Here is a 13,587-nt window from a genome sequence, read left to right on the forward strand (position 1 = left end):
TGGGAGTGGGTACCTGCCAAACCCATGTATCTGCTCCCCCTCCAAAAGGAGTCAAATATGGCAGTGGAGGGGGAGAGGAGGCAAACAAGCGGAGCTTAAACTTTGGGTGGAACTCCGCTTTAAACCCAAACCCAAAAATGTAATATATTGCAGCTTACCAATCATTAGATGTGGTATTTAGTTTTCCTTTTTTTCGTCATTTTCCCTCTCTTTTTACCTGGTGATCTGGCCTGTAACACAATTCCAGTGTTAGAGTGCCCCCACTCTGGATGAAGGGTATCTTTCGACAGCAGTATTTTGGGAGGGAGTGTTAAATGTACTAGCAAATTTAGATACACCACAGCCAAACTCCAGCTAATATTTTAAGCAGTTACAACAAACAGGTTTTCTTTTGCTTTTGGGACAAAGGTTTTACATAAATAAATAAAAACTGATTTTTGTTAGCACCCTTGCTAGTGTTAATTGGTTTGCCTCCTCTCTGTAACTGATACATTCTGCTAAAGAGATCTTGTTCTTTTGAAATAAAATAGACTTACTGGCTGGATCACAAGATGAAAGTGCCAGGGTAGTTTATTGAATCCTCCTGTCAGTATATCTGCTTGCCTGTGCATCCCATATGATATACTTGCAGGTCTGCTGGAGACCTGCATGGCATCAGCGATCTGCTGATCACTGGTGCAATGCTTTCCAAGCTCATGCAACCAAAAATAATAAATGCACATTTTTTTACCTGAAAAAAACTTAATTTATTATTTTTGGTCAAGGCTCAGGCTCAAGTCAGGCTTGCCTCTTCTTATGCAAAGTTCCATTTCTTTCCTAAGTGCCTGGCACTTTCAACACGGGAACACCTAATCATCGTCCACTCATCATTTCTTCTCAGCTCTGCTCTTTCAGATACCTGACTCCACTCTTCCCTGCAACATTAAGTCACTTTGCATGCCTGTAATCCATACCTGCTTCGCTGTAACCATTGGTAACTGACTCCATTCTTCTCTAAAACACTGAGATATTTTGCATGACTGAAATCCACATTTACCTTGCTAAGACTTACTGCTGTTTATACTTGTTTGCATTGAATTACACTCACTTTTCATGGTGCTTTGACCAATATCAAACACCTATCCTTATATTGCTGTCTCCGTCCTGCTTTGCACTCTGTTTGGGGCAGAAAACCTCCATTTTCACCATGAGTTTGTTTTATTAGGTCTTAATTGAACAATTGTTTAACTTACCTCTACCCCATGCCAGTATAAATTTAGTTCAACTGTTAGGATGGCTTGCAAGGTCAGGCTTGTCACTTCTTGCAAAGTGCATAGCGCTATTTCTTTGCTAAGTGCCTGGCACTTTCAGCACGGCACTTTAACTAAGGCACTTCTACAAGTACAAGACATAGTGCTCCATGCCAAGTTGTCTGGAAGTTACGTTTTAACTTTTCTCTGTCCCTTAGCCTCCTTTTTCTCCTCTAACTACCCTCCAACATGCACATACTAATCTAATTCTTTGCAATAATGCCCTCTCTCCTCAAACACTCATCTCTTTACCCCCCCCCTCCACCCCACAACCTGTACATATCTCCCTCACTTTTGCCATCTCAATATTACTGCACATATCACCTCCTGCTCTTTCTGAACCCACACAATGTCACCATTTTCATCTTACTGCATCTGCCCTCATATAAATCCATCTCACACCTTATCGCCCTCACCCTCCTCCTACTCCTAACTTCTGGGGATATCGCCCCAACAGCTAACTCTCACCCCCAAAATTGGCATTCTACCTTCTCTGGCAGCAGCCATAACCCTCAGTCTCCTATATCAATCCCCCTGCTTCCATGAGTCAGTCCCCCCCTCATGTGTGCTCTATGAAATGTCCACTCAGTCTTTAACAAACGTGCATCTGTCAATTACCTTTTCCTCTCCAACTCCCTCAATCTACTTGAAATCCAGGAATCTGACTACCTTTCCAGCTGCCCTCTCCCATGGTGGTCTCCTCTGGACTCACTCAGCCAGGCCCAGTGGACATAAAGGAGGCAGAGTTGGACTTCTCCTCTCCCCACAAAGCACCTTCCAGGTTATTCCTACACCTCCCTCTCTTTCCCTCTGTTCTTTTCAAGTGCAATGCATTTGTCTTTTTTCTCCAGTTTGTCTATGGATTGCAGTCATTTGCCGGCCTCCCAGTCTTGTGTCATGTTTTCTTGATGATTTCTCTGCATGGGTACCCTATTTTCTCTCCTCTAAAGTACCCGCCGTCATCCTTGGTGACTTTACGATTTCAATCAATGTTAACACCTCAGTCACTTCTCAACTACTCTACTTAATCTCCTCTTTTAACCTAAAACAATGGACACAAACCACCACTCACTCCAATGGCAACACCCTCAACCTCATTCTCCCACCTCTGCACTTCCTGCAACCTCTCTAACATCCCCTTTTCTCTCCCTGATCACAACTTTATCAGTTTCACGCCCACCCTGTTTTCTACCCCCCATGCCTCCAACCTGCAAACGGTTACCCGCAGGAACCTTCTTCATACTGCTACTGACTGCCTTTATGATACCCCTGTCCTGGGTATTTTTGAATACAACAATACAATGTTATCCTCCCTGGACACACTCGCTCCTCTCTCTACGCACAGAACCAGGCCTTGCCTGCTACAACCCTGGCAAACAGACAGCACCAGAAGTCTCAAGAGACACAGCCATGCTCTTGAGACAGCGTGGCATAAAACTAAATCCCTGCAAGACTTCAACCTCTACAAATCTGCCCTTCTCAAATACAACTCTTGCCTCCCCACTGGTAAACAAACCTACTACACCACTCGCATCAAAACCTTCTCAAACCTCATTTGAGACCCAAACCTCATCAGCTCTTTTCTACCCTTAATTCCTTACTTTGTCCCCACTGCCTCCAGCTACCAACCTACTTACTGTCCAGATGATTGCTAATCATTTCAAAAACAAAATCAACACAATTTGTGATGAGAAGGCTAGCATCCATCTTTCCCCACCAACCAACACACCATGTCCAACACCACACTCAACACTTTCCTCCTTCAACCCTGTTACCACTTAGGAAGTTGCCAAACTCCTTTCCACTGCCCACCTCACTACTTGTCCCCTCACAAATGGTGTCAGGGTACATACACTCACCAGCCACTTTATTAGGTACACCTGTTCAATTGCTTGGTAACACAAATTGCTAATGAACCAATCATATGGCAGCAACTCAGTACATCTAGCCATGTAAATGTGGTGAAGACCACTTGCTGAAGTTCAAACGTGGCATGGTTGTTGGTGCCAGATGCGCTAGTCTATGTATTTCAAAAATTGCTGATCTACGGGGATTTACATGCACAACCATCTCTAGGGTTTACAGAGAATGGTCCGAAAAAGAGAAAATATCCAGTGAGCAGCGACATTCGGATGGTAGGGTCAGAATTTGTTGTAAACATGAAAGCGCATCATTACTTTCTGCCCTTCACATAACTGAACAATTCGGACAGTATTCAGGTCTTAAATTTAATTGGAACAAATTGCAAATTCTCCCCATTGATGAATTTCCACCATCAGCGTAACAGATGGATTTACCGCTAGTTCGGGTTAACTCCTTCAAATTTCTTGGTATACAGATTTCTAGATCCCTCCCTGACTACCTCGGTTTAAAAGTGAAGCCTCTCATCCCCCTGATCAAAACTAAAACCCAAGTATGTGCAAAACTGTCCCTGGGAGTTATGGGCCGTATAGGTCTTGTGAAAATGATCTTGCTTCCCAAAATTCTGTACATTCTTTGGCACTCTCCAGCTTATATTCCTCTTCAATATTTAAAAATCATTGATTCTCTCCTTCAATCATTTATCTGTGGAAGCAGTTGGCATAAACTGTACTGGAAAGCTTTGAAGAACCCTACCACATTAGGAGGCATTGTTCTCCCTGACCTGGGCTTATACTATCTAGCAGCTCAATTGTCACACTTATATCATTTCGATAAATCTGATGTCAAAGATATCTCTTTTTGGTTTGTGGCCCTTCGTGTTCAGCTTTTCCACACCCCTTTTGTGATATCTTGAGAAGACTAAGAGGATCTCATGTTGCTGCTGCTTGCCACAACCTTCCTTTTCATTACAGATGGATTTGAGACCTGTCATAATGTCCAAAACTCAATCCTTGGTTTGTCATAGTGACACTCCCGTATGGTATAACAAAGCACTACATGAATTATTGCAGATCCTTGATCCTCAAGTGTGGATCTCCAAAGGTGTATCTATTTTATCTCATGTACGTAGGGGTGGGTCACTTAAAACATTTGATCAATTGAAAGCCAAATTTAATTTACCAAACTACATGTTGTTTCAATATCTTCAACTTTGGCATGCCCTTCAAACTCAGTTTCTGGCAGTTTCCCTATGGTGTCCCTGCTGGAGACACTGGAAGTGATTTATGGCGATGAACGTCGTAAACTGATCTCTACGTTTTATTATATATTGCTTTCCCCAGCTGCATCTCAATTACCATATTCACATTGGGAAGAGGATACTGGTGTTATCAAGGATGAGGACTGGGGCAAAATACTAGAGGCCTGTAAACGGGTATCCCTCAAGGTATTGGACCGCCTTATGCAAATATACATTATTCACAGAACATACTTCACTCTGATATGCTTAGCTAAATTCTGTCTGTCTCATAGTACATGGTGCCCTAAATGCCTTATTTCTCCAGGCACATTTAGTCATTCATGGTTTTTGGAAACAAGCTGTTCAGTTTCTCCACGACCACATGGGTTCTCCACTGCAACTAGACCCCAAGTAATGCCTTTTGGGCTTTTTTCCAGAATCTGATATGGATAAACATTCTATAATATTTCTACATGAAACTTTGCAGCCAGGAAGTTGTAAGCTAGAGATAAGTTGCAGGCTGTGCCTCCCACTATACAAGCTTGGATGTCTGAAATGAATACTACTTTACCCTATATAAGAGAGTTATCAATATTAACAGAGGCTGCCTGAACAATTGCTATGAGATCTGGGATAGGTGGTTACAGGCCGATACTACATGTAACTCTTAAAGAGTACACATAGTTTTGCTACCTCTCAGTGTGTCCTGCAAAGGTATTTATGTTAATCCTGTTATTGCTATTTCCTCTCATGCAAGGTCTCAGGGATTTGTGTATCATGCACATTGTATTGCTGTGTATTGTGTATCTTAGTTATTGTTGATATCTGTCTATTCTTCTTTATATACTGTTACTGTGATAGCAGCTACCATGCCTTGTTGGAGTCTTTTCTTTTTACTGTTTTTTTGTACTATTCTTTGCTATCGCTTATATCAACAAACTCGGATTCTTTTACTGAAAAAAAAAAAATGAAAGCATTGATCGATCCTGCTTTGTATCAACGGTTCAGGCTGGTGGTGTAATGCTGTCAGTGACATTTTTTGGCACTAGCAAGGTGTACCTAATAAAGTGTCCAGTGAGTGTTCACCACTAAGAGGCAGAGATTGGAACAAAACACTCCTTCAAAGAGAGTTATGTTGGATTTATACCCTGGAGGCTACTATACCTCCAGGTCTGAATAATCCAAAAACTTTAGACCTTTTCTGGAGGGTTTTAGTTCCAATAAAAAGGACACGTTTTGGAAATATATTCTAGGCCCTATCCTTCTCTGGTATAATTCACGCGTCAGTGGGGATGTACCCCAGTTGACTCAATGAGGGAATTTGAGCTAGTTAGCCTCCCTCAACGAAATCCCCCCCCCCCACCTTTTTTTGTTTAACCTATGTAGTTGGGGTTTAATTTAGTAATCAAAAAATCTTAAGTGATGTAATTATTGTGTATTAGCTAAGAACCATCTGTTAGTAAGAGAACTGTGTTGGAATAATGTGTAATTATTTTTGTTACATGCTTCTGTGATTTGGCTGCCCACTCACATTGGAGATCAATGGGTTGACTCTTGGATCAGTGGGTTGACTCTTGGACTGTCTATCTCGTGGGGGATTATAGAGGTGTTTGTGCATACACCCGACATGGGGAGGCTCGGGTGTACTCTCTGTTGAACCATGGGCCTTTTCTGCTGCAACATTAGGCTGATTTCCTAGTATGGCATCTTCCAACTTTCAGGTAACTGTGCACCCTGTACAGGAAGTGCATCATGTGGGAACCGTAAGTATATCAGCACACATGCACGGGCATGCATAGGAGACATTAGGAGCCACATGGCTGACGCTCTCTGGCACCAGCCTTGATTTGAGACAACTGGTGAAAATTTCTTATTGGGGTTTAAAAACCCAGGGCTTGAAAGTATAACCCAGAGAAAGTTGAACCTGGAAGAGAGGTGTTTGCCAAGAGATAGAAGGAAAATGGCATGTGCTAATATTGAGGTAAGCCTTGTGAGCAGTGTTATCTGGATGGATAGAGTATTTTTGTTATGGGGCCAATATGATGACCTCCAAAGTACTATTGTTTGTAGATCCCCTTCTTTGGAGATGATGGGATGCTTGTCTAAGTGGTTATGTGTATTTTTGAATTAGCGTTATAGTGTATGTGGGTGGTCTGATGTGTTAGGATGACTGGAGGGTTATGGAGGGAGTAGTGTATGTTGGTAGGGTAGTTGGTTGTGTGTGGACATGGAAGGGATTTTAGAGTGGGATGCAATATGCTGCATTTTGAGAACACCTGGAGTTGACAGAGGAGGGATGGAAAGAAAGGAGACAGAAAAGATTAACACACAGAGGGAAGCACAATTGTGTACTAAGTGCTGTAGTTTACAGTTAAAAGGAGGGGAATCATGCTATGATTGGTTCACTTGATGTTTTTTGGGATTCACACAGAAAGCACATAAGACTATCCTGAGCCATTTAAGAGGGATAATATAATGTCTTTCCTTGTTTCATACAGAATTGAACATTGCCATTTGATCTCTGGAAGGCTCCACTGTATGCATGGGACCCTTTTCCATCTGTCTGGTGGGTGAGGTCTTTAATAAGTCTTTAATAAGTTGATGGGTAAATCACATTTGCTGACTGTGTACATTATTATTACTATATTTTGTGGTGGGGTGCTGTTAGCTATAATATATACATCTACTTTGATTGTGATGTTATCATTCTTTAGTATAGTACCATTTCACTGAGGAAGAACACTGCTTAAAATGCGATGAGTGTTGCCAGTTGAAAGACCTACTGTGAAATAACATCTTTTACAGCAGACCACAACTGGATCTACCATATAGTGTTAAGTGCAAGACATGTGATGTAAACATTGTATACTTTGTACAAAACCTTTTTAAATATACATGAATTTTGTAATCAACACTTGAGCAATTTGAAGTTTAATTTGAAGGCCAGCTCAGAAAAAAATCCAAAACTTATCCCTTGCAGTGGATCTGCTTCGACACTGCAAAGAATAAATGCTCATTTAGATCTAGTGGACTTCTTAAAGTAGATTTACATACCCGAACCTCCATTCCTCTGCACTGCTAGACCAGTCCCTGTGGCGTATTCTCCATAAGGTCTATAGCCATGAGTTGGACTAGATGACACCAAGGAACAGTCCACCAACAGAGTGTGGGTCAGCAGAAGATCAAGTAAGTAAAATAATTTTTACTCTTCCCTAAGCTAAACAATTCATGCTCACAGCAAAGTGTAACCCAACTGCGGGGGATAATTTCAAGTTACCCAAAGTTTGCCTTTGAGCCTCACTAAGGCCGCTTTCACACTTCTCCACTGCAGTTTCCCCACTGTGCAGGTACAGTGCGGTGTACCCGCTATTTTCATGTAGGTTATCTGTGCATTCCCATAGACTTCTATTAGATCAGGGTTTTTTTTAACTGTTTTCTGAAAATGCAACAAAGATGCAGCATGCGGGACGTTTTGGTGTCCTTTATGGGGACACACCAAAAACACCTGATCTAATAGAAGTCTATGGGGAAAGCACAGGTAACTCCACGAAAACCGCAGGTGCACTGCACTGTAGGGAAACTGCATTGGGGCAGTGTAAAAGGACCCTAAAGTTCTTGATCCAGCTCATTCACACCTGAGTGTAGTGTTGCTTTAGGGTCTCCTCCATACAGCTATTTAACTGCATCCACCAGATTTCGAAGGCAAGAATTAGTGGATTATTGCAGGTTGAATGACAGGTGCATGCGAATAGTGTCCCCCAAACAACAAACCTCCCGGCCCCAGCGGGAGTTACGGGGGGGACAGTCAGGTAAGCTGTACGGGACCCCATGATTTTTAACAGAAGCTCTGTATCTTACAACATGTATGTGAAAAAAATAATGTGTTTTTTTTCAACAATAAAAGTATTGGCTAGAGGGTTGGATTTTGTGTAATCCTATGGAAAATGTTAATTGCTTGGCCTTGTGGAATAATGAAGTGAAAATATCCCGGAAACTGAATGCCCTTTTTTCTAATGGTGTTAAACATGGCTTAATTATCCATTTGATGCAATGTTTATGTTGCTGTCATATAAAATAAAAATGTCCAACACATTTATCTTCTTCTAATTATAATACAGGTCCACTGCAGTTTGTATAATGGCTAAATGTGTCACCAATTCTTCTGTCTGTAACCTTATCTATAAAAATCAATATTAAATCTAATTATAATACATTATTTACCAGTATGAAAACTAAGAATAGATTTAAAGTAAACAATACATTTGTCTTAAATCCACTTTAAATATTTTGCTTGAAATCTAGAGATATCTGAGATTGTGGGGGTGGACAGTAGAAGGGTAGGAGTAGTTTGGCTCATCTAGCAGACTTTCTGAAATACAGTTCAAACACTCCTGCATTGATAGCACAACTCAGCTACACATGTTTTTTATTTAAATATCCTTGTAAAAACATTTAATGCTATATCTTTTTTTTTTTTTTAAATCAAGCGACTGCCAAGACCTTGTGCTTTTTCCTTTCTGGCCAGGGGTGGGTTTGTAGCAGTTCCTATGTCACCAAAGGAAAAGCTCATTAGCATAAGACTATGGGGTTGATTTATGAAAGGCAAAAAGATTGTGCAATTTGCAAAGTGCAGTTGCTCCAGAGCTTAGTAAATGAGGTATTCTTTGCAAAGTGAAATGAGGCTTCACTTTGCAAAGAATACCAAATCAAATGCAAGGAAAATAAAAAAAAACAGCACTTTTGCTTGCACGATTGGATGATGGAAGTCTGTATAGGTTCTGCTTATTTACTAAGGTCTGGAGCAACTGCACTTGGCAAAGTGCTCAGCCGTTTTGCCTTTAGTAAATCAACCCCTATATTTCTGTATTTCTAATTCTCTGGCTGCACTTTGCAATGCCAAAATGAGGCTTTAAAGAGTGGAGTGTCACCACACATCCTTACCGAATCCTCCAGTTGGACAAATGCACTTAGCGAATGGTTAAGTTCTGATCTGTGCTGTGGTTTTACACTGAAAGCTTCTGTTTATATCTGTTTGTGCTGTCAGATCTGCCTCAGACTGAAACCCAATTTATGGGTGTTCCTGTTATAGCTACAGCACAGGAACAAGTTCTATTTTTGAGAAAGTGCTGTGCCTCGCATTGGAACATTTCAAAATGATATGGAAAGACCTCCAGCTCCAGGAAGCTTATATTGTATCTCAGTGGGCTGCATTTCTGTTGCTGATTGCTTTGGTGGAGAGGAGCCAAACCAGCACATGAGATGGGATTGTGGAATGGGGAGTCTGATTTCTCTTATAAGGGCATGTGAAATATCTAACACCTTTGCAGTGGTGGAAGCACCCATGTGCTGATATCACTATTTACTACAATGAGGAGGCATTCAATGGTTAAGCTGACAACACTAAATGCAAAAGTGAGCAGTGTTGTCAGCCCTCGGGGAATGAGGCAATCTTAGAGACTCTGGCAGAATCTATAGCAAGGGGAGTTTGAAAATGATCTTTTACTACACAAAATGGAAGCTTCTGCATGGTAAATTTGCTTGTCTTTATTTTGTTTTTTTGCTTTTTTTTCATTATGTGGTGCAGCAAGGGTTAAAACACCTTTTGCTGGAAGCACACTGGAGAGTCAGACCAATGCTTTTACACACTCCCTACACAGTTCTGCATTCAAGTTCTGCTTTACAGAAGCACACATGCTTAGTTGCTCAAGACTGTGTCCATTTCTATGAAGTAATATAGTGATGGTGAGACTGAGCTCAGTACTGCTGCTACAAGCGGAAGGAGAGAGCACCGCACGTGTGGGTTTGGAAATGAGGGAGAGGCTTGTTCCTGTAATGTTGGGGGTGAGCGCTCAACATATTGTGCCTCCTTTTCTCTAGAAAGGATGGGGCAGATAGCTTACCATGGGTGTGTTTTTAGCCTTCCTTTTTTGGCCACAACTTTCAGAGTTCAGCTCTAGTGATGGGCCGAACACCCTCCTGTGCAGTTCACAGTTGAACATTCAAACCTGATGAAATTTCGACTGTAAACTTTGAACCGGAACAATTCATTAAGCGGTATACCACACAGTATTTTTTTTTTTAAAAAACCTACTAAAATCCAGCATGAGTTTTATTATTAAGTTATGCAGTATTTTAATAGTGAAAACATGCTTTATTGTTTCAGAATGTAAAAAGAATTGCCGCCAATTCATAATTATGCAAATAAAAAGGTGTTGGGTTCCCCCCCCATCCAAGCCCTTGAGGGGGGCCCCACAACATTTTTTTTCAATTTTGGCATCGGGGTCCCCCCAAAATCCATACCAGTCCCTTAGCTGAGCATGCAGTCTGGCAGGTCAGGAAAGTGGGGGGACGAGTGAGCGCCCCTCCTAAAACCATGCCAGGCCACATGCACTCAACATGGAGGGGTACTTAGGGTCAGGGCCCCCCCAAAGCACCTTGACCTTATGTTGATGTGGACAAGGGCCTCTTCCCCACAACCATGGCCGGTGGTTGTAGGGTCTATGGGCAGGGGGCTTATTGGAATCTGGAAGCCCCCCCCCATGTGAGTATGCAAAAAAAGTGTAGCGTACAAAAATGACAGTAGACAGTCTTTGACAAGTCCTTTATATAAAAACAAAAATAAAAAAAATGTCTCCTGAAGTAGATCCAACATCAATCATGATGCCTGCCACCACCATCGACCCAAAAAAAGAAAAAAAAAGGCTCCGCTTTCAACACTGGCTCCCAGCTGTTTGATAGCTGTGCCGGCCTGACAGTTCTTAAATACCTAAGGAGCAGGGCCACCTGGTGACATCAACCAGGTGACCCCGCCCCCATGATGTTATCGTGTGCTGTGATTGGCCAAAGCATTACACCTGACCTGTGGTCAGGTGCATTGATTTGGCCAATCACAATGCACTGTCATAGCGCAGTGCATTGTTGGACTTTCCGTTGTCATTCATGTGTTTGCCCGAACATCAAGCCCAACACTATTCAGCTCCATTTTAAGAATGAACAACTAATTAGCAACTTCTTCTGGGCTTTACAGTCAGGGCACTACCATTTGCAGAATGAAAAATCACAATCATCAAGAAAGGTGTTCTTTCATTTGTAATTCCATAAAAAATGAAAAACACTATTTATTTAGGGTAGCTTGTTTATTATAAATACTTAAAGTATTTACCATCCCATTGTTCTCCAGCTCCTCATTTGCCAACAGGAGCAAGGGGAAAATGCATTCGGTAAGCAGGGCTGATTACACTACCTTCAAGTGATTCATGTACCAATGAAACTCCACACCTTAGGCCCCATGCACCCTGGGCATTTAGCCTAAGTTTATAAGGATCTGGCATTTAGGTGTAGGCAGAGGGCACAGGTGCACTGTCCAGCCCCACTCTACGAGAGACTGACAGCTGCTGTGGCTGGATGGGGCTAGTACCTACAACTACTAATATTTAGGGCAGTATCAATGTTCTGAGCATTTGTCCCTGGACACAAATTGCCCTAAAAATTAGTACCGCTTGGTGCATCACCCTTCAACCCCGGCAACAGGGCTAGACAGTGCACCTATGCTCCCTGTCTGCACCCGAATACTGAAGCCACATGGACTGGGCCTAAAAGCCCAGTGTGGATAGGGCCTTAAGGAGCCGCTGGATTGATGGATCCTTTTTCAATTACCTCGGTGGGGACCCATCTTGAACTGACTCAAAACTTACTGGCACACAAGATGTGTAAAGTGGACTTTATTTAGGAAAACAATAAACCCTGCAGAAAGAGGATTTGTTAAAGTGGTTTTAAAGGCTCAAGGTTTTTTACCTTCATGCATTCTATGCATGACCGTAAAAAACCTTCTCTGTGCAGCAGCTCCCCCAGCCGCCCCCCCAATACTCACCTAAGCCCGCTCTTGAACCAGCAATGTGCGCTGGAATCTCGGCAATCCCAGGACTCCCTTTCCTCATTGGAAGAGTTGTTGGCCCCCACTGCTGTCAATCACAACCAGTGAGCCAATGAGAAGAGAGAGGGGGCGGGGTCAGGCCACAGCTCCATGTGTAAATGGAGGGGGCACCCAACAGGAAGGAGAGGCCAAGAGTGGTGGCGGAGGACCTGAGCCGAGGAGGATTCGGGCTGCTCTGTGCAAAACCACTGCAGAGAGCAGGTAAGTGTGATGTGTTTGTTATTTTTTTTAAAAAAAAGCCTTTAATATCACTTTAAGGCAATAGTACAGCAAGCAAAAACTCAGCAATAGTTGCAAGACTAAACACAGCTACAAAGAACAAGGGTCCTATCTATTTGGCCTATCTACAATGAATAAGCCCTAACAAGTTCACTGGCCACTTGGGTCTCAGCACAGTGTGTCAATGTCAGGGACCCTAGACTCCAACTGGAGTGCTCTTTCTGGGTTACAGCATAGTCTAAGTAGGCAGCTAAGTGCTGTGAACACTGGGGGCCAATCAGCCCCTCACTACAAGTGCAGGTCAGTTCTCCGGAAGCCAAACAAGAAGTCAAGCTTCATATACATGGGGGGATTGCCTCTTAACCCTACCTTAGCTTGAAATGCAGATTTTTTTCCCTCCTTGGCACCACAGTGCAGCTTAATCTTCTCTTGGCTGGAGTCATCAGTCTTGCACTTGAAAGTATACAGGTGAAACTTGAAAAATTAGAATATTGTGCAAAAGTGCATTTATTTCAGTAATGCAACTTAAGAGGTGAAACTAATATATGAGATAGACTCATCACATGCAAAGCAAGATAGTTCAAGCCGTGATTTGTCATAATTGTGATGATTATGGCTTACAGCTCATGAAAACCCCAAATCCACAATCTCAGAAAATTAGAATATTATATGGAATCAATAAAACAAGGATTGTACATAGAACAATATTTGACCTCTGAAAAGTATAAACATGCATATGTACTCAGTACTCGGTTTGGGCCCCTTTTGCAGCAATTACTGCCTCAATGCAGCGTGGAATGGAAGCTATCAGCCTGTGGCACTGCTGAGGTGTTATTGAAGACCAGGATGCTTCAATAGCAGCCTTCAGCTCTTCTGCATTGTTCGGTCTCCTGTCTCTTATCTTTCTCTTGGCAATGCCCCATAGATTCTCTATGGGGTTCAGGTTAGGCGAGTTTGTTGGCCAATCAAGCACAGTAATCCCACAGTCATTGAACCAGGTTTTGGTGCTTTTGGCAGTGTGGGCAGGTGCCAAGTCCTGTTGGAAA

Source organism: Staurois parvus, unplaced genomic scaffold, assembly GCF_062004578.1.
Source record: "Staurois parvus isolate SC_StPar_1 unplaced genomic scaffold, SC_StPar_1.0 ptg000116l, whole genome shotgun sequence".
NCBI lineage: Eukaryota > Metazoa > Chordata > Amphibia > Anura > Ranidae > Staurois > Staurois parvus.